Below are 23,350 nucleotides of genomic sequence, written 5' to 3'. Positions count from 1 at the left end.
GACATCATCTACCTGGACCTGTGCAAAGAATTTGACACTTTCCCACATGACATCCTGTCTTTAAATCCGAGAGACAAGGATCTGAGGTGTGGGTGACTCTGTGGCTCGATCTTCTGCAGTCACAGGGTTGAGGTCAGTGGGGAGTGGTGTTCCTGAGGCACTGGTTTTGGGACCAGTGCTGTTTGTCAGTGACAAGGACAGTGGGATCGAGGGCACCCTCAGCAAGTTTCTGACACACACAAGCTGTACTGTATGGATGACACACTGGAGGGAAGGGATGCCATCCTGAGGGACCCTGTCTAAGGCCCCAGAGCCCATGATGCTGCCCTAATGTTTAGTTACTTTTAACTCCTCTGAGTCTCAGACAACTTTCCTCCTTTTGACACGGGGGGGCCCTACTTTTTGTCATTAATTATGTATAGACAGCTCCATTTCAGAAGCTACTTCATGCTGTTTTTGATCTGTGCTGTGTGCAGTGTCTCAAGTACATTGTTCTGTTATTTCTTGGACAATATAAAGCCAAGGCAGCTGCAGATTTTGCACAGTGGAACTTATCCTTGGCAGGACAAGTGATCCATGAAAGTGAAGAGATGTATTTAGATAGATTCTTTGAAAAGAAAGAGAAGCAACAATCTCATCTTTATTCTGCTGCCCTCAGCACTGTTCCTCCTAATAGACCTGTGAGGGACCTGATTTGAGTGATTAGCAATGGCAGTATTCTGGAGCAGACATCATTCTTTGCAAAGATAACAGCATAAAGATGACTTAAGAGGATCATCTGCATCCTAGGAGGAGCTGTGTTGATGAAAAAAGGAACAACATAAAATAAGGACCTAAATTGTTTCACTTCAAGATTACAAAATTATGCCAAAGCTAGAATTTATACTTGAAAATGCATTCAATTGCAGTATGTAGTTTATGCAGAATGAGATGTTCTTTGTTAACACACAAGCTACCCCTTTTTCAGTTTGTTATCATACGGAGACATGATTAGATTTGAGAGATGAATTGGAAGGAATATAGAGAAGATGATATCTTTTCCATGTTTACCTTGAATTAACAATTCCAGTGTTTGTGTTTAATGCAGAGAGACAGTTTAACAGTTGAGGATTACAACTGATGATTTTTATTCATGGTCTATTTTTATAAATCACTTTTAATGATTCAACTGAATTTTTGGCAAAGCTGTGGTCTGCTGATTGCCTCTGCACTTCAGTTAATATTGTTAAAGTCAAAGTGGAGAAACTAATCTAAGGATTAGAGGACAGTATAAAAGACACATGGGTTTAGCTCAAGGGCAGCACAGTAGATTTAACCTCCTGTGTTGCTCCTTGTCTCCATGCCCATGGCCTGCCTACCTTCTCCACCAAAGACCAGGGGTTCTCCTTTCTTTGAACTGACACTGCTGTAATGTCTGTGTCTGCCACTTCAAAACCTGATTTTTGAAGTGTTGTGAGTGACCTATTCCATTGTGAGTTTGACTTCAACTGAAAACATTGACCTTGAGAAATAAGAGCACTTTTTTCCTTTAAACTGAAGCAAAGGAAGAACAAAAAAACCTGGATTTTAGATAATTATCCACTAATCTGAGCGTGTCTTTCTGGCAGGTCGAAAAGCATGGAGGTTCCTGGTGTTGAATGTGTTTAAAGTTCTTGCATTTTGCCACTGCAGGTCTGTTTGCCGTTTTCTTTTCAGTGCTTTAGTGCCAAACCAAAACGGGATAGGCCAAGGCACTGAGAGGTTGTTGTGTGAGGCATTTTGCAGGCAGTGCTCTTGTGTTGCGGGGCGTCCTTGATGGGACCTCTTCAGAGCATCTGACTCATCTGATGCTCATTCATCCACTGCTCTTCAGATGAAAGGACAATTAAATACAAATGGCCCGAAATATGATGAGTCTCTCTATTTAGCAAATGCTACAAAGATCTGGTTTAATGTTTCCTCCTCATCAAAATGCTCTTCCAGTCTCTTTGATATTTTTGGCCTTAATAGCTATCGTTCTACTGTTTGTGGTATGTTCAGCATGTCATTCACACTGCAGCAAACATTTGCTGCAGCAATAAACAAGTGAGAAGTGTCTGTGCAGTGCTGAATGTCTCTTGCTGAGCTGGATGGAAGGAAGGGCTGCAGTTATTTCGGATATGCATGGCTTCACCTGGAACCATGTTTTCATCATGTCCTTTTCTACTTAAAGCCAACTGTGCTAGATCACAGCTTTCTGGGGAGGGATCTCTGAGATTTCAGTTGGGAAATTAAAAAATAATCATCACTCAACTTGAATCTCAATGATGGTGTAAGGACCAGTTGTGTCAGGGAATGAACATAACTGATAGACTGGTGACAACATGTGCTTACTGTGGTTATCCTGATCCTGCTGGGGCCCATGGTTCCAGTGTGCAGATTGATCCTGTGCAATACAGATTTCTTTGGATCCTCTGAATGTTTCTTTTCTTTCAAGGAATGACATCATAAATACCCACATTCTCCTGGCACTTTGCAGTCAAAGTTTATTGCTGTTCTTTTCAGTGCAGTTGCAGTAAGATGTCATTTTTAAGTGTTTGAAAGGTAGCTTTGGTTTTAGCATATTCTTGTTTTTCTTCCTTTTCCCCATTCATGTTGCAAATTATTAAGCAGTTGCCTACAAGACAAATCTAAGGTATCTGTATGATGACAATTACTTGCTTATATAACTGATAGATTAATGTATACACATTATGACCTTAACACATAGTCCCAATAATACTGAAATGGAATCTTTTGCTTTAAAAAAAATGACAACTGTTTTTGACTTATCAGGGAAATTTGTTAGAGGCCTCTTTGTAAGTAAACCTGTAGTTGAGGTTTTAAGGGGCATCCAAAGAAATAGCCTAATATTATTATATATCACCTCTATGCTCTGTGTTTGGCTTTAAAATAATTATTTGTTTGACTGGCTACCATAATTTTTTTTGTTTTGAATGTTCAGAATGAGAGATTTGTATTTTTGTGGGAGAGAAACAAGTTGAACTTTCCTAAACCAGATTTTACTGCTCAAAGTTTGAGAATATGTGTGAAGTAACTGATCCAATAAGCTGCTTAAAAAGAAAGCCCACTTTTGGTGTTAGGGAAGGAGATAAATGCAAAAAAAGTTGAAGTGATGTGTAGTTTCTCACTTGCTAAGCAAGCAATACTTTGGTGTGTGTTGTGAGTTTTTTGCTTTGGTGTTTTTTTTCCAGTTATGAACTGCTGTCTTTTATGAGTTGGTCTTGATCCATGTCTTGAGAAACGGCATAGTTGAATTTTTCTTGATTGATTTTGTTATTCTGTTTTAGTGATGCAATGATGAAAATTTTAATATAGAGATGGTCCCTTTAATATTTTTGCATCAAGTTTTTGGCTTATCAATTAATTTCAAGTGACAATAAAGGAAAATAAAGGCCACAGAGAAGTGGGTTCTGAGTACAGCTCGCTGTGTGAGTGACAAATTGCAATTAAGGATGAAAATAAGAGATGAAATTGTTAAAATTCTTATTGAGGGGGTAAAGTCCAAACAGGATGTAACAGAAGATGGAAACAACAGTCTGCATGCAAAATGCAGCAAGTCTGTGTTTGACTAGGTGTGTTTGTGTGCTCTGCATGCCCTGTGTAGGAGAGTAACACTAATCTTGGCAGCACTGCAAGAACATTGAGAGTTCACAGTCATGTCACAGGCAATGAGGGAACAGGATTTATTTCTTAGCTTAGTCAGTTCTCTCTGCTGTTCTCCTAAGCAGAAAATTGAGAGCAGTACCAAACTGCTGCAACCCAAATGCCACTTTTTGCCCACTTACTCTGTGCTGTTCTTATCCCATTAAGACATGACTGTGGTTTGTAAAGAGCATCTCATGGCCTGGGTAGAGAGACCTTTTAACATGCACAGCGAAGTCATTTCTGCAAGTTAAGAATAGCAGTGTGTTAGGAGCAGAGCCTAGCTCACCAGCTCTGGGTCTGTAATTTTTGGAAAGCAAAGAGGAGGTGATGCTGGTTCCCGGCACTGTCCTTCCTGCCACCCCTGCCAGTTTCCCTGCAGCTGGCATTGCATGGAGGGAGATGGGAAACCAAAGTCACACCAAGGGAAAGGCAAAGGAGAACTCCCACACTGCCTCTGCGTGCCAGGGAGCACATGCTGTGTGGGTACACACTAGAGGCTTTCCAAGTATCACTTTTGTAGATAAGGATTGGTTCAAAATGACCAAAATTGTTCTGCTGGGGTTGTACTGCAGCAGTGAGGTGGCAGCCAGGACCAGGCTGCTCTGCAATCTGTATGGGAGACCAGGAAAGGTCAATCCTGACAGAAGGGGTGGTGTAGGAGGGGACTGACATGGGATAAAGTCAGGAGGTGCAGACCCACCCAGCATGTGATGACTGAGGTGTTACAAATGTGACTCTGGGCAAGCCTTAGTCTTCATAAATCATAAATTAATTTTCAATTTGGTGGTGTGTTGCAGTTAGAATTCCAAATGAGTATCTCACTTGGAGATCTCTGAAAGTATCAGGAAATTAAAAGAGACCAAAACTACTTGCAGCAGTAGCCGTGGCTTGTGCAGACAGGCATCAGCTGTGGGTAGTGAGGCCCCAACAATGACACCAAATTGGCAGCTCTATTTAATGAGCTTGTTGGTAGCAGAATTACTATTCTAAGTTGCTTTGCAAGTCTCTCATCTCTTCATGCTCATACTGTATTCCTTAAATTAAAAATACTGGCTGGGTCCTATCCTTCTGCATGGATTGTTCTAGTAGCAGTGCACCATGACTGCAGCTCTGAGCAGAGACAACTTGTGATCCTGCTCCTTGGAAGTATTTCTTTGCACCTGCCAGTGCCATAATTGCTCAGTAATGCCCTTCAGATGCATGCTGCTAATCAACCATGGGCAGTGCTGCAAAATTACTTAAAAATGTACTTGGTTTTGAGACTGTCTCTGTGAGCAGCAACCTTGGAAGTGATAGGACTCCAGTTCTGCCTCTCTGATGTGATCTTGGTTGCCTCGTTCACCCATGAGAAGCCTGAAAAAAAAGGTTTCAGTGTAAAATGCAGCCAACCTAATTTAAGGTGAATCAGATCTAACCTAGGGTAAGTGCATGGACATGTTCCAAGTTCAAGTGAAAATATGGTTTGAAGCTAGAGGTTGGTGGAAAAGGCCCTAAAGCATGCAGTTTTTCATTCTCAATTTGTCATTAGGACTGTTACAGAGAAGGGATTAACAAATCAATGCAGGCTAAAACGAGAGAAAATCAATAAGGAACTGTAGTGAACTGGAACAAAGCTATCAATTTGCAGTGTTCTCTGCAAAGAAATCTCATCCATACCTCCTTTTCTGGATGGGAAAATAATGCCAAAATGATGATGATTTGAGGTTAGAGTAATTGTTTTTTACCTGGCTGACCCCAGAACTTTAGGTCAAGAAACTTCTGGTGTAAATGCTGCTTATCTTTCCTATTTCAGTTGTGTTGATGAATTTTATTGGCAGGTTTCTGTAAGACTGGAATCTTTATAGAAAAATAGTCAAGGAGAAATACATAGTTTAAGTTACCCTCACAGGAATTTAATCAGTCTTTTTAATGGTTTACTTTTCTGTATTAGTGGAAGTGACTTTGTTCATTGTTTTTCTGTCTCCTTAAGAAGAATGTTACTGCTGCAAAGTTTACTCTTTAATGCATACTGCCTGTGTGTGCTCTGTAGGTAGAGAATATACTGCATTACTGGGTAGGTTATTGCAGCTGAATGAGAAGGGAGAGAGCTCAGTGGTGCCAACCCTATCTGTTTATTGCATTGTAACATTGGTCCTTTTCAACCCATTTGTCATTGTGGGGCCATAAACTCCTCAAGGCAGTGCCAGCAGACAGACTGCTTCTCCCTGCTTTTAATTTAGGGGTTTGGATTTGGTTTCAACCGGGTTGTGCCTGAACTTTTACTCCTGTGATGGCGTTTGTTTGTATTTGCCAGATGTTTCCAGCTTTCATTTACCAACAAGTCACTCAAGCTCTGGGCCCTGCCAGTCCTCCTGGCCTTTGTGCTTAGGTTATAAGTTATTATAAAGCTATTGTTTAATGAAAGATTCAGCACAGGGAGATTTGTGTTTCTGCTGTGAGGCCATGGCACAGCTTTCCAAGCCTGCTGTACTGGGAAGCCTGCTCGGTGACAGGGACCTGTTTGTCCTCCCATGTGGTGGCTCTTCTTCCTTGTCTGTTGGCTGCCTTTCTGTAATTTAAACTTTTAATTTAAAATTCAGAATTAATTTAAAATGAAAAAAATTAAAATTTAAAAGTTGTCAAAGGCAGAAGCTACTTCTGGACTCTGTTTTTTCGATGGTCTGATACAGTCTGTGCCTTTGCCCCAGCATTCAACCAATAGAACTTTTTTTGTGGAAGGAGGAGGGGAAAGGGGAAGAAAAAGTAAACATGATTTATCTAGTCCTGTGAGGACAAAAATGCTAAACTGTCTCCTGTTTTAAAACCTGCCTAAGGTTTTTTTTCTTGGTCTCCTGGCAGTTGATTGCTGAGGTCTCCATAAATTCAGTGGATTTTGCATGTAATAAGATGACAGCAAAAACTGAAAAAAAACTATGCCTTGCAGTTCCTTTTTTTTTGTCATAGAAGTAAATAAAAACCTTTAAAAAGAATTTAAAAAAAAATTCATTCTCAGAGAGAAAAATAATTTATAGTTCTTACCTTAGAAGTATGATTTCGAAAATGCCTCCTTCTATGGTTTGCCAGTTCAATTCCCATTTTTAAAATTCCTCCTTCCCCAGGTGTAAAACTAATGTGAACAGTTCCTTCCTTGGTAACGAGTGCATCAGGATGCAGAAAGGAGTTTTTAGGATGTGTTTGTTTTTCCAGAATGTTGTTTGGCATAATATTGTTCTCTTAAGTGTTAAATTAACAAATATTAAATAGCCATATTTCTTACTGGTGATTGCTTCAGTGGAAATCCCTTTTGTCCAGCTTTTTTTATTTTGTTGAACTTGTCAAGGTTTTCCTGCAGCCTCCACTGTTGGCTGTTTTCAAAAGTGTCAACCCATTTAAAGCCTTGGGGGTCTCAGACCACGGTTCATTCCTATAGAAAGAAAAATAATAATAAAAAAAATAATAGAAAGCTAGGCGCTGCTGGACCTCACAATAGAATACTGAGGGAAAGGGATGAAAGCCATTTAACAATGGCTAACAGATCAGACAATGATAATACAGTGTCTGACATTTGGTTAAGTGTTATGACAAGATACATTGCTGGTGTTTATAACTATGCAATTGCTTTTCTGTATGCCAAGGTGTTGTAGTTGTTGTTGTTTCATGTTCTGATGCAAGTACAGGATATGATTTTTGCTTCTTGGATTTATTCTCTGCTTGTATATCTTCTGTTTGGCTCTCTATTTTATTTCTCATAGTTTTGTGGTGGGGTTTTTTTCTTTTTAATGTGTGGATAAAGGAAAATCCTTTTTCTTTGTTACTTTTGGGAAAGGGTTTATGACTTAAACACACAAAAGTAAATTCCAGAAGTAGAAAACAGTGAATGGATTTTTTTTTTCTTTGACATCTTAATCTACTACTGCTTTTTTTTAGGATTTAACCACTGCAAAGAAAATATAAAGGCATCCTGACTTTTTTTACAGATGTGTTACACTGTGGTAATGAAGTTGAAATGAAAAAGGAGCACCCACTTCTAGGATAGGCAGCTCTGTGTCTATAATATTTAGACAATGATTGGTTTTTTATTATTAAAAAAATCCAACTTCATGACTTTTGGGAGCACAGTTACAGGATTTTTTTCAAAATTTTGCCAGAAAATAAGGACAGAAAGACAGAAAGCACTCAAAGCAATTACAAGCATTACAGAGGCAAATCTGTCTCAGCATCTTATATTTAGAGCAGCTGGCAAAAGGCAATCTTTTCACCTTTACTGGTCTGCCTTGAGTACATATATGAAAAACTGATTCAAGTCTGAAGCCTCTATTTGATCCTACCCTTTGTTTCATCTTCTTGAGTGGATTATTGGGCAAGGAGAGCATTTATTGAAACAATTCTTATCAGTGCTGGAAATACAGGCATTTGAGAGCCTAAGTTTTATTACCAGTGATCTTATCTTCAGCTAGTAGGTGTCAGCTTGTCTTTTGAAAATTTTGAATTTTCCATGTCTGAAAGGATTACTTGGAATGTATGTGCCAAGTTCTTTGGAACACACAGACTGATTTTTTTGCTTCACAGTGAATCTAATGTTTTCACTGGGAATGCAAGTCAGAGGTTGTGGTGGGAGGGGATGTTGTCAGTCTTCAGAAACCAAAAATTCACAATCTTCCTTTTGCTGTTTCATGGCACCTGTTGTGCTTTGATTCCTACTTCTGTTTTAAAAGAATACAAAATATTATTTCATGGTTACTCTACCAAGTAACTTTAAACAAATAAGATAATGGAAATATGTGATGACAGTCACTTTTAAAGTTTCACTGCTCATTCCTATGACTTCTTCCTCTTTGATACTGCTGATTCCACTCAGTATTTTTATTTGGGACCTCTGTCACACAGAATTGGGGCTGAGAAAAATGTAGACACTTGTAGAAATGCATTTACGTGGTTAGTTGGATAACTTTCTCAGGATTTTTTTTTGTTCCTTTTGCATGTTAGACATAAATCTCCTAAACAAAACATAATGTTGAGATTTGCAACTTGTGAAAATGAGAGTACTTGGAACAGAGTAATAGAAGTCTCTCTTGGTTCTTCTGTTTGCATGAAGTCTTACAGGATTAATTTGCTGTCTCTGGTTTTCCTTGCCACAGCAAGTCTGAAATGCAGACTGCCTGGAGGAGCATGAAAAGCAAAATGCTTGTGTCTTTTTACTTAGAAAGATTAAGATAGTATTTGTGAATTATAGTGATGGTGTTTAATAATATTAAGATACAAATGTTTTAACTTGGCTGACAAACTGTTCAGAAATATGAAATAGGATTTGATGTGGTGTTGATGTCTTTCATGATTGAGAGATAATATGCCCCATCTCTTTAACAAATGAGGACAGAGTAGTGTCCTGTGTTGCTTTTCTGCATGGCACATGGAGACATCTACAATGGCTTGTGGCCAAATGAGTCAGTAGTGCACTGCTGGTATTCAGGGTCTACAAGGATGGCTGGTTGTGTGTGTGAGGCCTCTGTTTTGCATTCAAATTGGCAGAAAGCCAGTGAGAAAGGACTATTTATTCACTTATGTTGCATTAATGCTCAGCATGCCATGCCAGAGAGAATTCAAATGAAGTCATTTTATCAGAGGACTTCAAGTTTAGTAATGCAAAGTATGTGAGGGACTACTGATGTACCTCTGCTGAAATTAAATATACCTTCCAGGTTGCTCTTTCAGCCCTTTTCCCCCCTGTACTCTTCCTCTTTTGCTTTACTTACTGACAACTTCTGTTCGATAACCTCTGCTCCTACAGGGATTTCAAATTATACTCCTGTTTATTTTCTTTTTGGCAACAGGTAACATACTTCAAAAACATCTCTTCCAATCAGTGAGACTGCATGTGCAGTCCTGTGTTAGCAAGAGAAACATTCTCTTCTTTGGTAATTATGGAGCTAAGCACTCTATTTTGATAATTCAAGGAGTCAGGAGCAAAGTCCAAAAAACTTTTATTCATGTTAGATCAGTATGATTGTGATGCACTTGTGTTGTATGCTTTTGCATTTATTAAGAGAAATTTTTCATGTACCAAATAATACTCATATTTGGATTCCATCTAACTCTCTTATTCAGTGCTGTATGTTGGCTGACACTCAGTGAGAAGAGGAATCAAAACCATTAAAACACTTGGAACAATGAAGCTAAATTAGTTTTATGTTTGAGCTAGCAAAAGTGAATCTCTGCATTCTATCTTAGTTCCTCAATGGGGCCATCTTAATGTCACTCAGTGATTTTAAATTCAGTTCATGGTAAGGAGTGTTTGTGTCGTTACATGTAATTTACATACACCTAGATATAATTGAAGATTATTACTTCTGTTTTGGAGAACTGGTATTAGAAAAACTGTGGTTTTTACATTTGTCCAAGCTGCACTTTCCAACACTTCAGATAATTTGCTTTCACTCATAATTTGTTTGACAAAGATCTCTCATGCAGGACCGTAATCATTACACAGCCCTTAGCTGGAGCTTCCTCGTGAGGTATTTTGCTGCTGTGCTTTTTCCTCTGGTTTTTTTCCCTTGCTCTTTTGCCCAAGAGAGTTGTTGTTGTGTAGACCTACTGAGAGCCATCTGGTGTGCCTGCTGGGCAGCCAGAGCTGCACACCTAAACGAGCCTGTCACACTGTTCTCATTTGTCATAGTGCTGGACCTGCACCTGGGAGGGATGCTCTGCAGAGACAGCTCTGTTACTTCTTTTGAAAATGTCTCTTTGGCCATAAACTTTTGGATACTTCAGTGCATTGTTTATTAGAGGAAAAGACTTTCTCCAAGCTTCATGTGGCTGTAAGCAGATGTCTTTAGCATTTGAAAGCCCTTCAAGGTCTACAGTGAGTTTGGAGCTTCAGGGGATAGCATTCAGGCCTGCCAGTCACTGTCTCCAGGACACTCTATGCTATACATTCTCCTACTTTTGGAAAGAAGACACTTCTGTACTGTAGAAGCCTGAAGGTATGGCTTCTTACTCATCCTTTTTTTCAGCTAACAGCAGTACCTTGGGGTAAGATGCAGTAGCACTTTTATTTCCCCTGGATCAGTGTCAAACTTTTCAACTAAGTTTTAGAGCTGACCTGCCTGATCCTTAAGTAGTCTTTTTCTTGCTTTGGCTATGTAGCCACACATTTTCCCCATCTTCCCCCAGCACCCAGAGTTGCTGAAATTAATAAGACTTAGTGGTTACATTCTCCACCTCTTTCTCAAAGTAAAAGCACTGCTACATGAAGAAAAATCCCCAAATGTTCCCCTTCTATCTTTCTGCCTCTGTAAGAGACTTCAAACCTCCTCCTTCTAACTGGATGGAGATGTGTGAGAATTTGAACACCAGCACATTGCCAGTCATAACAAGGCAAACTTCCTGATCCTGATGGAACAGGAGGAATGCACCAGTGGATTTACCTGACTGGAAAATTATTTTGTCAGCTGAGTGTGTGTAAGCCCAACTGCATCTTCCCATCTAGAAGGTTCAAAGTACTGTTTGTACTGCTGCTCTTGTCTCACTGCCATGCTAAAATCAGAAAGCATTGTGTACCTGTCTTCTGCACTGAGTCATGTCCCAGTGGGCAGGGTTCTCAAACAATCTTTGCAGGTTAGCTGGCTCAGAACAAAAACAGTTCAGAGCTTATCTTAGGAAAACAGCTGCAAAAGGAAGAGGGGTAAAACCTACATGGTTAAATAGAGCACTTGGGTTTCTGATGGACGGAGGAGCATGAAAAGCATGAGTAAAAGCCAGCAAGCATTCCTATATGCAGTATAACTCTCCATACTAAATCTCTTGTGTAGAACCCTTTGATATTCTCTTGCAGACAACACTCAGGTCTGTAGTACTCTTGACAGGAGACCCAAAATGCAGCAGGAATTCCTGAGTCAAGTCCAGTGTTGACACAGAGAAGTGCACTCGAGTCAGTGGAGCTCTGCCTGCATATTGCAGAGGAGTTGCACACCAGGTTGTAAAGCTGTAAGATTGCTCAGCTTTTGGTGGCTCTCACAAAAAAATTGTATACCTGAAATTCATTTAAGGTAGTGATGACAGTGATCGTCTGTGAGAAGCTCTAAGGCAACTTTTCCTTGAATGGCTTGTGGGAATTGTGATGGGTTTAAAAAAAACACTGTATGGAAACCTTGTTTTCTGAAAATCCTGAAAACTTGAAATTTCAGGTTCTAATGCCAAAGTGAAAAAGCAAGATTGCAGTCTCATGTTGCCTATTTAAAAGAAATCTCATGTTTTTAACTTAGCTTTACAGGACTGTTGTACCTTCAACTGAGTTTCTAAAATGTTTTTGGATAAAATATTATAGTTGTCATTTGATAACATTCACTTTTAGATTCAGCTATGCAGAAAATGCTTAATTAGGCCTATTGATTTGACAGGTAAGGTAAAGCTGGAGACGTTAAGGGTAACAGATTTTAGCGCCATGCAAATGTTTTTAAGAAATTAAACACTTTATGAGCAAGAGTAAACATACCAACTTTGTGTCTGATGGGGGACAAGTGAATGAATTGGCTAATAACACAGTCACTGAAATGCTGAGAGAAGTTAATGTTTCTGGTCAAGTCTCTTTTTTTTCTTTAAAGTAATAGAAGGGCACTGAAAAATGAAGGCAGTTGTAAAATGTGCTGCTGTGTGTGTCTTGTGGCAGCTTACCCTTCATGTGGCACGGTGTTGGATGCTCAGGCTGACTTGAATTTTTTTTGTATTGGATTTGAGAAATCTTCTGGAATTGGGCCAGAGGGTTATGAGTTCCAGTAAATGACTAAGAGTGAAATTGTCTAAATGACTCTTTCACTGATATCTAAGCTATTGGAATATGTGTTATCACAGTGGCTGAAAAATCACTTAATTATTTCAGAGAGCTTTATTTTAGTTAATGTAGCCATCTTCTTTTTTCTAATACTGATTTGGTTTATGATCTATTGGATTCAGTATTTGAAGTTTGAATTTCCATGCCCTATGTCATGTTAATGTGTTTTTAATGCTTGGAAAGCATAATTTATTCCTGTGAAGGCTTGCAGAGTAACAGCACATAGATTCTTAGAGAAGAGTGAACTTTAACAGCAATGTTATGAACCTAACCCTGTATATTTTAATACTGCTGTATATGAAGGCAGTATAGCATTTTCTGTTCTAGCTTTCTGTTTGGTTGCCCAAATTTATTGCAGTAATTTGCTACTCAGGAGAGAAATTTCAGTGTTCACCCTCTGTCCTCAGATTGCTTTATTTTGAAATAGTGACTAAAACCAATCCATTCATCCTTAAATTGCAGGAGACTTTGTTTAGCCCTAGAGTAGTATTGATGATGCTGAAAATATAAGATGGGTTGTTCTGAGTAAATACTCACAGAAAAGGGACATTTCCTTAGAAAAATCAGAGTTCAAAAGCCCACTCTTGTGAGATGATTACAGTTTCTTTGACGATCACGTATTTATTTTAATACCTAAAAGTCTGTGGGGCTCTTTTGAAGAGGTAACTGCCTTGTTTACTCTTAACTGAAACTGATGGGTGAAAATCTTATGACAAAAATCTTCCTAGCTTTGTTCAGCAGGGAGAAGAGAGAAAATTTCAAGGGTACAGAGTAGCAGCATGCTATAGGAGGTTCATCGAGAAGATGAACTTGGAGAAACAGGCATAAATAGAAACACGAGGTTTGGACTTAATGTAAGGAAAACCTTTTCCAGCACGAGGACAATCAAGCAGAGGAACAGGCTGCCTGGGGAGGTTGTACCACGTGAGCCTTATGGAATGGAAAAGATCTCATGGCTGATCTGCTTGGGAGCAGGAGGTTGGACAGAACCTCTGGAGGTCGCTTCGACCCTGGATAATCCTGTGTTCCTAAGGTCTTGGTTTTGTCCTCAAAACTGTTTTCACACATGCTTGAGAGTGAGAATTATGAAGCTTCAGTCCAGTGCTGTGATAATAAGCTGTCAGAGGGATAAGTTTTCAGGGTAGTTGTTAAAATGTAATAGGCAAGACTCAAGTTCAGTTTGCAGGAGCAATGCTTCTTACTAGGGACAACCAGTGAGAGAGAAGGAAATTGAAGAAATCATGCTCTTTTTTCCCTGTCAGCTATAATACACATTTTGGGTGCAGCAAAATGTATGGAAGCATTATGCAAGCAGTTCAGAGCTCTCAATGTGCCCCTCTGCATAAAGTGCTTGTATTATTCTGATAGGGTAGAAGCTGGCATCTTCTTTCCAGCACTGACTAGGGGAAAGAAAGACTGTAACTGAAATAGCAACTTGGAAAAACTGCTTCATGGTTCAGTAGTTCTGTGTTGTTATTTTGTTTTAGCCCAGAAACACTAAAATTAGCTGTCCTCTCCTCTTTGTTCTTATTTTCCTTGTACTCCAAAGTTTGCAAAGTAGAAAATGAGTTAGAGAAGCTACTCTGCAGTTTAACTATCCATGCACTGAAAACCAGAGCCCTTGATCTGGAGGCTTAAAATGATGATTTTGATTTTCAGGGCTTGTTTTGCATTTTCTCTAGTTATGTGCCATCTTCTAGCATAAATTGCTGTTTGGTCATATCAACTTAAGTTGAATTGGTTTATGCCGACAGTTTTGCTCTAAATTTATAAGACAAAGTCTAATTCTGTGCCCTTCTCACTGTCCTCTATTTTCTTTTGAGTAGCAATAGATGCACAGGCTGTGTGACAGGCTATTGAAATTAGTTCACTAAAAACAGGCTCTGCTCTTCGGAAAATTAAAAAACCTGATGTCTGCAATGTTGTGTTCTTCTGCAAGGGTAAACAGAAAATGAGACAGAGGAGCTTAGAGGTGACACAGATGTGACTTTGTCATCATTAAAATGTTTCTTGAAAAAGACTGTCCTGATTCATGAGAATCTTTTTTATTTGAGTGTTTCTTCTGAGTTGCAATATTAGTCATCTAGAATCATGTATGCTGTCTGCAGTTCTTTTTAAGGATCTTTGCTTATCTGAAGAAGTTCCCTTTATTTTTCTTTTTTCTCACAGCAGTATGTGAACCTTTAAGCACAAAGCTAACTTTTTCACCTCAATTACTCTTGGCATGTTAAGTCAGCTTTATCCACAAATAACTGTGCTAGAAATAAGGCTTTTGTTTTTTACTTGTTTATTTTCTACATATGCCTGGACTTTCTGCTTTGGGTTTGAATTCAAGGCCTCACAATCAGTTTTGTGGAAAAACAGCACATAGTCAAGGTTTTATTTTTCTTTGAGATCTGCAAGACAGCTGCAAGGAACCTCTTCAATTCTTTGCAAGAGCAACAAAGCTGCTGATCTTACAGACCATGTTGCTTGTGGGTCTGATGGAATCAGACCTGATGAAATCACTAGGGTTTCAAGAGCTGTATATTTGCAAATCACCTAAAGCACCAGTCTTGCTTTTCAAGGCTTAATGCATGGTGAATAGCTGATATTTACTTCCTAGTAGTTGCCCCTTGCAGAGGATTATAAGGGATGGAAGAGTTCTTTGTTGTTGTGAAGCTCCAGAGGGTTATTGCAGTTAGTGGTATCACTGTGTGTGTGTGTGTGGAATGGGCAAAGGAGAAACATAAAAAAATAAGCTACCCTTTTTTCTCCCCACATGTTAAAGTACATTAGAAATCACACTAGTTACATAGAAGTGCTAAATCCAGTAATTGTTCATGTAGAGAGGGCAAGTCATAGTGGTTCCCAACACGATCCGGTTTCACATTGAGTTCGAAGTATGCACATCTGTAATGCTGAATGAATTTTGCAGAGGGTTGTGGATATCTCTGCAGTGTATGTAGAATACCATTGAAATACATAATATTGATACATTTGGCAGGATTTATAAACTTTTCTGGTACTGACAAAACAGACGTTCTTTGCTGTTGCAAGGTGAAGTCCAAAAATAAGTACCTCCATTTATGATAAATAGCCTGTGCATTAGATGTTGTCAAGGGCTCTTGAGTTAAACATGCTTGAAATTTTTAGATCAGGCTGCCTTTGAGAGATGATGTGCCAAAATAGAGCTGGAAAATTTTGACAGTGGTACTGCAATTTTTTTCATTCTTTCGGTAACAGAAGGGAACAAACAGACCTGAAGGAAACAGACCTGTATTTTCTTACCCCCCAGCCCTGTGTTGAACCTACTGCCTGATAAGTGTAGGCATTGGAGGGGAAGAAGGAATTATTTTTTATTCTGTCCCCCTAAATGGTTGCATGTCAGCGTTTATTTTGCTCATGTTGTAACAGTGGTACTGCAGCTCTGTGGGAGCATTCTGTAGCTGTGAGCCTCTCTGACAGCTTGCTTTCATGCCTGCAACTTGGCTTGTTTAATTCTACACAAGAAATTCTGTTGAAAATGATCTGGACACAAGGGTGTAGGCATTTTTGTTGCTGCCGTTCCAGAAAAAGAGGCACAAGCTGGGAAAAGGAAGATATTTCCAGTGGCAGATTTATTAAGTTGTGAGAAAAAAACCAACCCAAACTTATCCAGAGGGTAAGAAAGCTGAAGAACTTTTCTGCTGAGTTACAGGTTAAGTTTTAGTGTGTTTTAATCAGGGAGCAGTGAATAGCAAACTTTCACTCTCCTGGTTTGATTATCAGTGAGCCCCTGCTCTCCTTTGTATATGGCTGACAGGGTAAAAAAATTAGATAATATTTCAGCACACTTTCCTCAGAAACTCAGAATTGAAGCTGAAATGGATCTCTCAGAAGAAGGCATGTTCACTTCTTGGTAATTTTACCACCAAAATCAGCTTTCAGAGTTCTGACACCTCTGATCAGGGATGGTCTCTTGGTGTTACACAAATGTGCCCTAAGTCTGTTCTTGGAGGGCAGCAAATTTCTTCTCTTGGAAGAGGTGGGTTTATAGCTCTGCAGGTCTGCAGTCAGGAGTATGATGTAAGTCTGGGAGTCAACTTGAAGGCAGAGCATCAAGTTCTTCCTAAAAAGTTTTAAACTCATTCACTGGGTGAGGTAAAAAGCTGTATTTGAAGAGGCAGCTTTTGCTTTGGAAAACTAACGTGGATATTGAGTAGCTTTGTGGTTTGTGGTTGCACCACTTGTCAAACGTTACTGGTTATGCTAGTAATGTTTGAGTACTCTGCTGTTCCTAGAAGAGGGGAAATTGGGGGTTAAGGTGTGTTTCAGGTTCTTGTCTCACTGCCAGTTCTCCTCACTTCCTAAAAGAGAGAATGTCTCAGCAACCTACCAAAGCCCCTTATTTAAGTGAGCTATGTTATTCTAAAGATATGATCACCTGTCCTCTGAAGTTTGAAAGTAGTGCACACTGCTCAGATCAGTAGCTGAACTGTCTGGGTGGTGTCCTCAGCTGTGCTGTGGTCCCCATGGAACTGCTTGAGAGAGCTGGAGCAGTTTAGAGCAGCCCAATGGCCTGGGGTGTGACAGCAGGCTGGAGGGGACTCGTGGTGCCACCATGGCTTTTGGGAGGCTCCTGGCAGCCCCAGGATCTGGGATGCAGTGCTGCCCTTGGGAAAGCCTCTGGCATGCAGAGCTCAGGGGCTGTAGGGTGCTCAAGGGTGCACCTGCAGGCTCTGTGACCCCAGGGAGAGGCTGGGGACAAGTGGCACCAGCTGGGTTGTGCTGTGGTCCCTACTGCTGGAGCCAGGACTGTGCTGATGTTTGAGCTGGCTGGAGTGAGCCAGGGCTCTGCAAGGCTCTGGGAGCTCCTGAGCTCCAGCGCAGTGCAAGGCTCCAGGCTGGGTTTGGTTGGTGACTTCAGTGAGTGCCTGGGTCACCCTGCCCCTCTCAGTGCTCCAGGGCTGGCTCCAGCACCTGAACCAGCTGTTTTAAGGACAGCCTGGCTCTTGTGCACTGTGCAGTCACCCTTGTACTGCACTGCAGATATTTGCAGGGTTATGTTCTGGGGTTTGGCCTCTGCATCTGGGATTTGAGGGGTGCAGAAGTTGGATGAAGCCTTGGTCCAGCTGCAGAGGTTTTGCTCTGTACCGCTGGGAGAGACAAAATAAAATCTTTTTTCCTCGTATCCACAAAACAAAACGTACAGAGAACCAAAATTGGATGAGAAATAGAACAACCTAATGCATTCTGAGAAAGCAGATATTAAGACAACTGTTAGAAATAGTGGTTTATGTCTCTAAACTATTTATAGTGTAGTCATGATGTCTCCAAAGAGAGCAATACTATATCACCAACATTTGATAGTGGTGCTCTGAATAGAGAACAGAATGCAAGACAGTACAGATGGCTGACAGACTGGAGCAAATTCCAGCTAATGAAGAAATGCAGTATGTTTGTTTACATGCAAGTTGAAACAGTTGGCTGTTAAAATTGGTTTTAAATCCAGTTCTGAGCTGTGTAAACATAGATCACCCTTATGCAGCTAATAATAAAAGATGTGTTTGCATTTAAGAAAAAAAAAAAGCCTTCTTTTTGACAGCATTGCTGCAGTTTGATAACTTGGCTGTGCTGTATTCGATGATCTTCAGTGCATGTGTGAATTAATGCTGCAAGAAACAAACCTAGTTTACTGAGTGGATTTATGCTTAGCCTCAAATTGTGAATTTATATCCCTGAAGTGTAGGTTTAATGATTAGACACTGGAAAAAAAATGAGTAATTTGGGTAAATTTTGCAATGCCCTGTACATTTAAGTCAAGCAGAGGGAACAGTGAAGACCCAGACATTCTGCTGAACTGCTTCATCCAGTGGATCAGGTTATAGTTTTCCTAGGAGTTTACACGGTGAGCCAGGGGGGTGGGAGTGTCTGATTCCTGAATTTTAAGAGTAAATTTCTGATTATAGTAGTTCTTTCCCCTGCCTCCTTCAAAAAATGGCAATTTTGAGCAGCCAGCAAATCTGTTGTTATTTAATATTAGCACAGTGATGCCATGCAATAGGAATACTGCAATCTCTTGTGTATCAGGAAGAGACAGACACAGGAAGAATAAAATGAGGACTTATTAGTACATCCTTTTCTGTAATACATCTCCAAAATTCATGATTTGCTTGTCAGAGTATTTCTGAGAATAAGTTCACTTTACTGGGGCAGCATTCATCTCATTTGCTATCATTTTTTAGAAGCATCGTCTGTATTATAGAGAGCTGTTAAAATTCTGGCGCACGTTTCAAAGGAAGGTGTTTCAAATGTAACTTATTTGCTCATGTTTTCCTGCTGATGGGTGTTTAGAATACATTTACTGGTAAGCATTATGTGGCAATGAAAATGTTCTTTACTCTCCAGCAGCAGGCACAGGCAGCTGTTCTACCACAGTGGGCTCGGCTCTGGAGTTGTCCATTGATAGGAGAAAGCAGTAAAATAGGATGGGTTGTTGTTTGTGTTCTTTACCATAACACTTAAAGGCTTACCGTGCAGATGATGTGTAATCAAAGCATTACAGGACTGCAGAAGGTGAGATAAATCACTTCCTCTTGTGGTTGGCTTTCAGAGGCATGTATGTGCTTGTGCAAATTGACAGTCCTCACAGTGATGTGGGCTGTAGAGAGAGAGAATAGAAACTCCTCTGTGATGTATACACACATACATGCATTGAGTTTATGCTGATGAGGTGGGTTTTTCACTTCACAGATTGTAGTGTGATGGACAGTTGCTGATTCATGGAGAAAAATAACCCTCCTGCCAAGAACTGGAAATCTGCCATGATGCTAAATGATCTGAGATCCTGCTCCCAGGGGCATGTGTGGATTTACAAATCAACCAGGAGTCAGCTTACTAAGCACAGTAACATTGAAAGTAACCATCAAAACCAAGGTTTATTTTGTGATTTTTCTCCCACTCTGACTCCATAGTCCAGGACGAAGAAGCAATTTAACTATTGCATCTTAGATTATGTCCCCTAAAGCGCTTTCTTGATTTGCCAGATATTTATTACTTATGTAGCTTTCCATGTAAACCAGAATCTGTTCTACTTTTGCAGCCAGAATTTTTTAGCAGATGTTGAAGCAGTAACAATTCAGATTAGAGCCTCAGATCCCTAGACAGCTTTTGTTTGATTAAAAACAATAACAAATGCTTTAGAGAAGGAAATATATCATAGTAGGGCTCAGTGGATGTTTGGATGCCAATATTGAGCACTTCCAAGTTCACATAAAAAAAAAAGCAAACAAAGATCTGTATAGTCTCTTGAAAGGATATAAACTTTTATGAACCCTAAAAATAGACTTTGTAGGTTATTGTGTAACTGTCTGGTGAGGGTTTCTGTCATGTGCTTGTGAAAAACTTGTCGCTGGAGTGGGCTGATCCCCCCCAGTATAGTATAGCAATTAATTTGCTCTTCCTAAACTCCAAGGCCTCACTGTGTATTCTCTACTTGAATTGAGCAGATGTGAGGTTAGAGAAGTGACTTCTGAAGGTCTAGGTTTAGTTTTGTGGTGCATGGCTCACGAAGCTAAAATCAAACGAGCTGTAAAGTTCAGTCCTGAGGAAAAACTGTCAAGAGGATCTCTGCTTTGCCAGGCTCTTTGCCCTGGGACAGCCCTGAGGGTGAGCTGATCTTCAATAAATAACAAGGCAGCAAAATAATCTTTTATTGCTGTTGTTGATCCCATCATAGGTACAAAAAAGGAAACTCTGTACTTCTAAATACCCTCTTTTCTTGCCAGGTGTATTTGAGTTAGATCTGTCATCAACAATTGTCCCACCTGTGTCCTTCCTGCAGAGCCCTGTTGGATTCTGTCCGCTTGCCTTGTGTTTAAATGTGAAATACTTGGTGTGAGGGCAGCAGTGGGTAAAAGAAGCAGTCCACAGCAGTTTTTTTGAGGTTGAGTTCCTTCTGCATCTACACAGTTGCTAGTCTAAGGGTGATGCTTTGTGTAAGCTGTGCTTCTTGCAGGGTTCCTTAATCATAAAAATTCAAGTCTGGATTGCATCTTCCATCTGAAGATGAGAGGTCCTCCTTGGGTCAAGGTAATGAGTGATGAAATATAATTACCTTGTACATTATAATAATGACTCATATTTATTGGTGCCTGTAGTATGAAATTTGGATGAATTGTACATTCTGATGGATGTTTAATTTTGTTTTCTCTTACTGTTGGCTGGTATCAGTCCACTTAATGGATAATCAGACTTCTTGTTGGAGAGATTTTACATAAGCATTTTGGGGTCCATTTTTGGGAACCTTTGGTTTATTAAGTAAATTGGTGTGATTATGGTAGTGCAAATCCAAAAAAAACCAAAAAACCACCACAATGTAGCTTGGCATTTGCCAAGCTGCAAGAATTTTTTTTTAGTAATAGTTCTTGCTCACCAGTAAAACTGGTCATATTACACATGAATAAACTCCTGCAAAGTATTGCACTTATGCACAGTGCAACTGCTTTGTGAATAATTGTTCCTCATGCTCCCTCCTGTACACAATATCTTCTGTAAATGATCCACACCTGTAAGGCACTCATGGCCCCACAAGGTATCTTCAGTACTTTCTGTTGCTGCTTTTATTTGTACTAACTTTAGTGTTTTAAATTCAGTGTATCAAATCTTAAGACACTTAAAATATTTTGGTTTAACAATTCTGAGTAACTCTCAAAACTTTTCTTGATAAGTATTTGAGTTTTTTAAGTACAAAAAACGGAATGGAACGGAAGAAGTGTCTTGCCAAGGAGAGAGTTGCTAAGACCCTTAAATGTTTCATATTTCAGTGCCTTCTATGTGCAAAATATTAGCAATGTATGGTATTCACTGCAAACTTTCCAGTTAACTTCAGTGCCCAGGAAGGAAGTAGAGATTTGTAGTATAGTGAATCACTCCCATATAACTTAGGGGCTTGGCAATTGGATTTCTTTGTTGAGGCCAATGTCATGGTTGTTTTTACAATATTTCCTATAAGAGAAGCGAGATGCCTGCATTATTATTTTTTTTTTTTTCAGATAAATGAAATGTGACCAAACTCCAGTTTTTTGATCTCAGACGTATTCACCTATTACACCTTAACTTTGGAGCCAGAACAGTCCTAGCTGTCTGGTATAATCAGTAATTTTCCAAAACCAAATTATCCATTACGCATGTATGTGCAAGTAAAATCTGAAGTTAACTGCAAGTAGGATTTGAAATTAAGTCTAAGTGGCTGTGTCTGAAGGAGAAATTTGGTTCTTGCACGTAAGAAGATAATTTTAATAACTGTAGTGACATTAAGTTTACAATTTCACTGGACATTAAGGTATAGAGCCCCTCTCTAGTTAAGAATAAGTGACAAAAAATGGAAGGAATTATGGCAGGTTTTAAGTGGCACAAGTTCTAAGATTGATTAGGTAATTCAAAGAAAAGCTACTAGCTCTATTAGCTTTTGCCATTTGCAGCCCTTGAGTAGAAAAGATCCTTTTGGATTTACTTTATGCCTAGTAGATTTGAAAGGAAAAGGCATCTTTTAAATCTCCCGAGCACTTTTGTGTGGTTGCATTTGACGTAAGTTTATGAAAATGACTTCAGCGTAATTAGGCTCCGCTGCTACAGTACTTTTCCACTGGATTTACTCGGAGCTCGCCGCTGTGTTGTAACGAGCTGCACTGCAGGCTGCAGTATCTGATTGTCATGCCAGGAGCATCACTAGCGTAGAGCAAAATAGAGATTGGTGAGCAAAGTGGGTCAGGAAGCAGGCCTGGTGTACCTGCAGGGACTGCAGAGAGCACGGCAGCGAGCCCAGTGTCCACGGCATGGCACTGTCTCACAAAGCATCGGGAGAGAGGGGCTCAGCAAGTGCTGAGCATGGGATAGGTGGGGATTTTAGCAGTGCCCGGTTTATTTTTTTCTTTCTTTCCTCCCTCCCTCTGTTCCTCCCTCCCTCCTTTCCTCCCTCCCTCCTTTCCTCCCTCCCTTCACTGTCAGAAGTCAAAACCATCCCATCTTGTCAGACAGACTTCTAGAGACTTGCTTGCTGTTGAGACAGAGCTAAATGTTGCTAAGGACTCTTTCCTACACTTTTTGGATGGGAAGAGGAGAGGAAAAGCCGAGTGGGATGGTGCTCTGTGGACCTCGGTGTTTAAAAAGGCATTTCTGAGAGTTTCTTGCTTCACTTGCAAAACTAGTCTTGCTAGAGGTGACATTCAGAATAAAAATACAGTACAAACAGAAAAAGAGCAATAAAAACTGAAGCATCTCTAAGCAACCAGTTGGACAGGCCAAAATTAGCCAAGAAGTGGAAACTACAGAAGAAAGGGAGAAAAAAATTCCCAGAAGAGCTGTTATAAGAATTTTTGCTCATGTGTCAGAGGAAATGGCGAAAGGAACCAAAAAAAGATAATTTTGAAGTTCTTCAGTTTCCTCTGCTGACTGCCTTTGTCACTGTGGAGCTTAATTGTTGTCGCTCAAAATAGTCCCTCTTTGTAAGTCTGTGTGCTCGTCCATATCCTGACTTTAAAGAGGACATCTATAGCAGGGGATGATAATAGACTTTAAAAAAGCACAATAATTTTTAGCTTTAGTTGTTTTCATTATACTTCATTTATTTGAGAAGGAATATACTTCACTCACAAGATTTGAGATTTGAGGCCTAAGAGTAGGAAGGAAAGACAGAAAGGTAGTTGTCTGTTTTTCAATTGGGAAAGGTCCATACTAAAAGGGAGTGTTTTCCAGGAATTTTTTGGCATATCAATCTATTATTAATCCAGAAAAAGGAAGAGGATTGGGTTCAGAGGCCTTCAGACCTTAGATGCCAAAGCCTGCAAGTTTCTCATGTTCTCAGCTTACACTGAAGCTTCCAGGCCAGCCATAAATGGTGTAAACCCAAACACTTGT

At 39.8% G+C, this 23,350-nt stretch overlaps 1 protein-coding gene across 6 annotated transcripts in view; it reads left to right on the top strand.

The window, feature by feature from the left end:
- The window catches only part of SERGEF (secretion regulating guanine nucleotide exchange factor), a 141,147-nt gene that overhangs the window by 31,139 nt on the left and 86,658 nt on the right, over window positions 1-23,350 (top strand). The window lies entirely within an intron of this gene.

The sequence above is a fragment of the Lonchura striata genome, chromosome 5, assembly GCF_050655825.1.
Source record: "Lonchura striata isolate lonStrDom1 chromosome 5, ASM5065582v1, whole genome shotgun sequence".
NCBI classification, from domain to species: Eukaryota; Metazoa; Chordata; class Aves; order Passeriformes; family Estrildidae; genus Lonchura; species Lonchura striata.
This window is presented reverse-complemented; position numbering and strand designations above follow the sequence as displayed.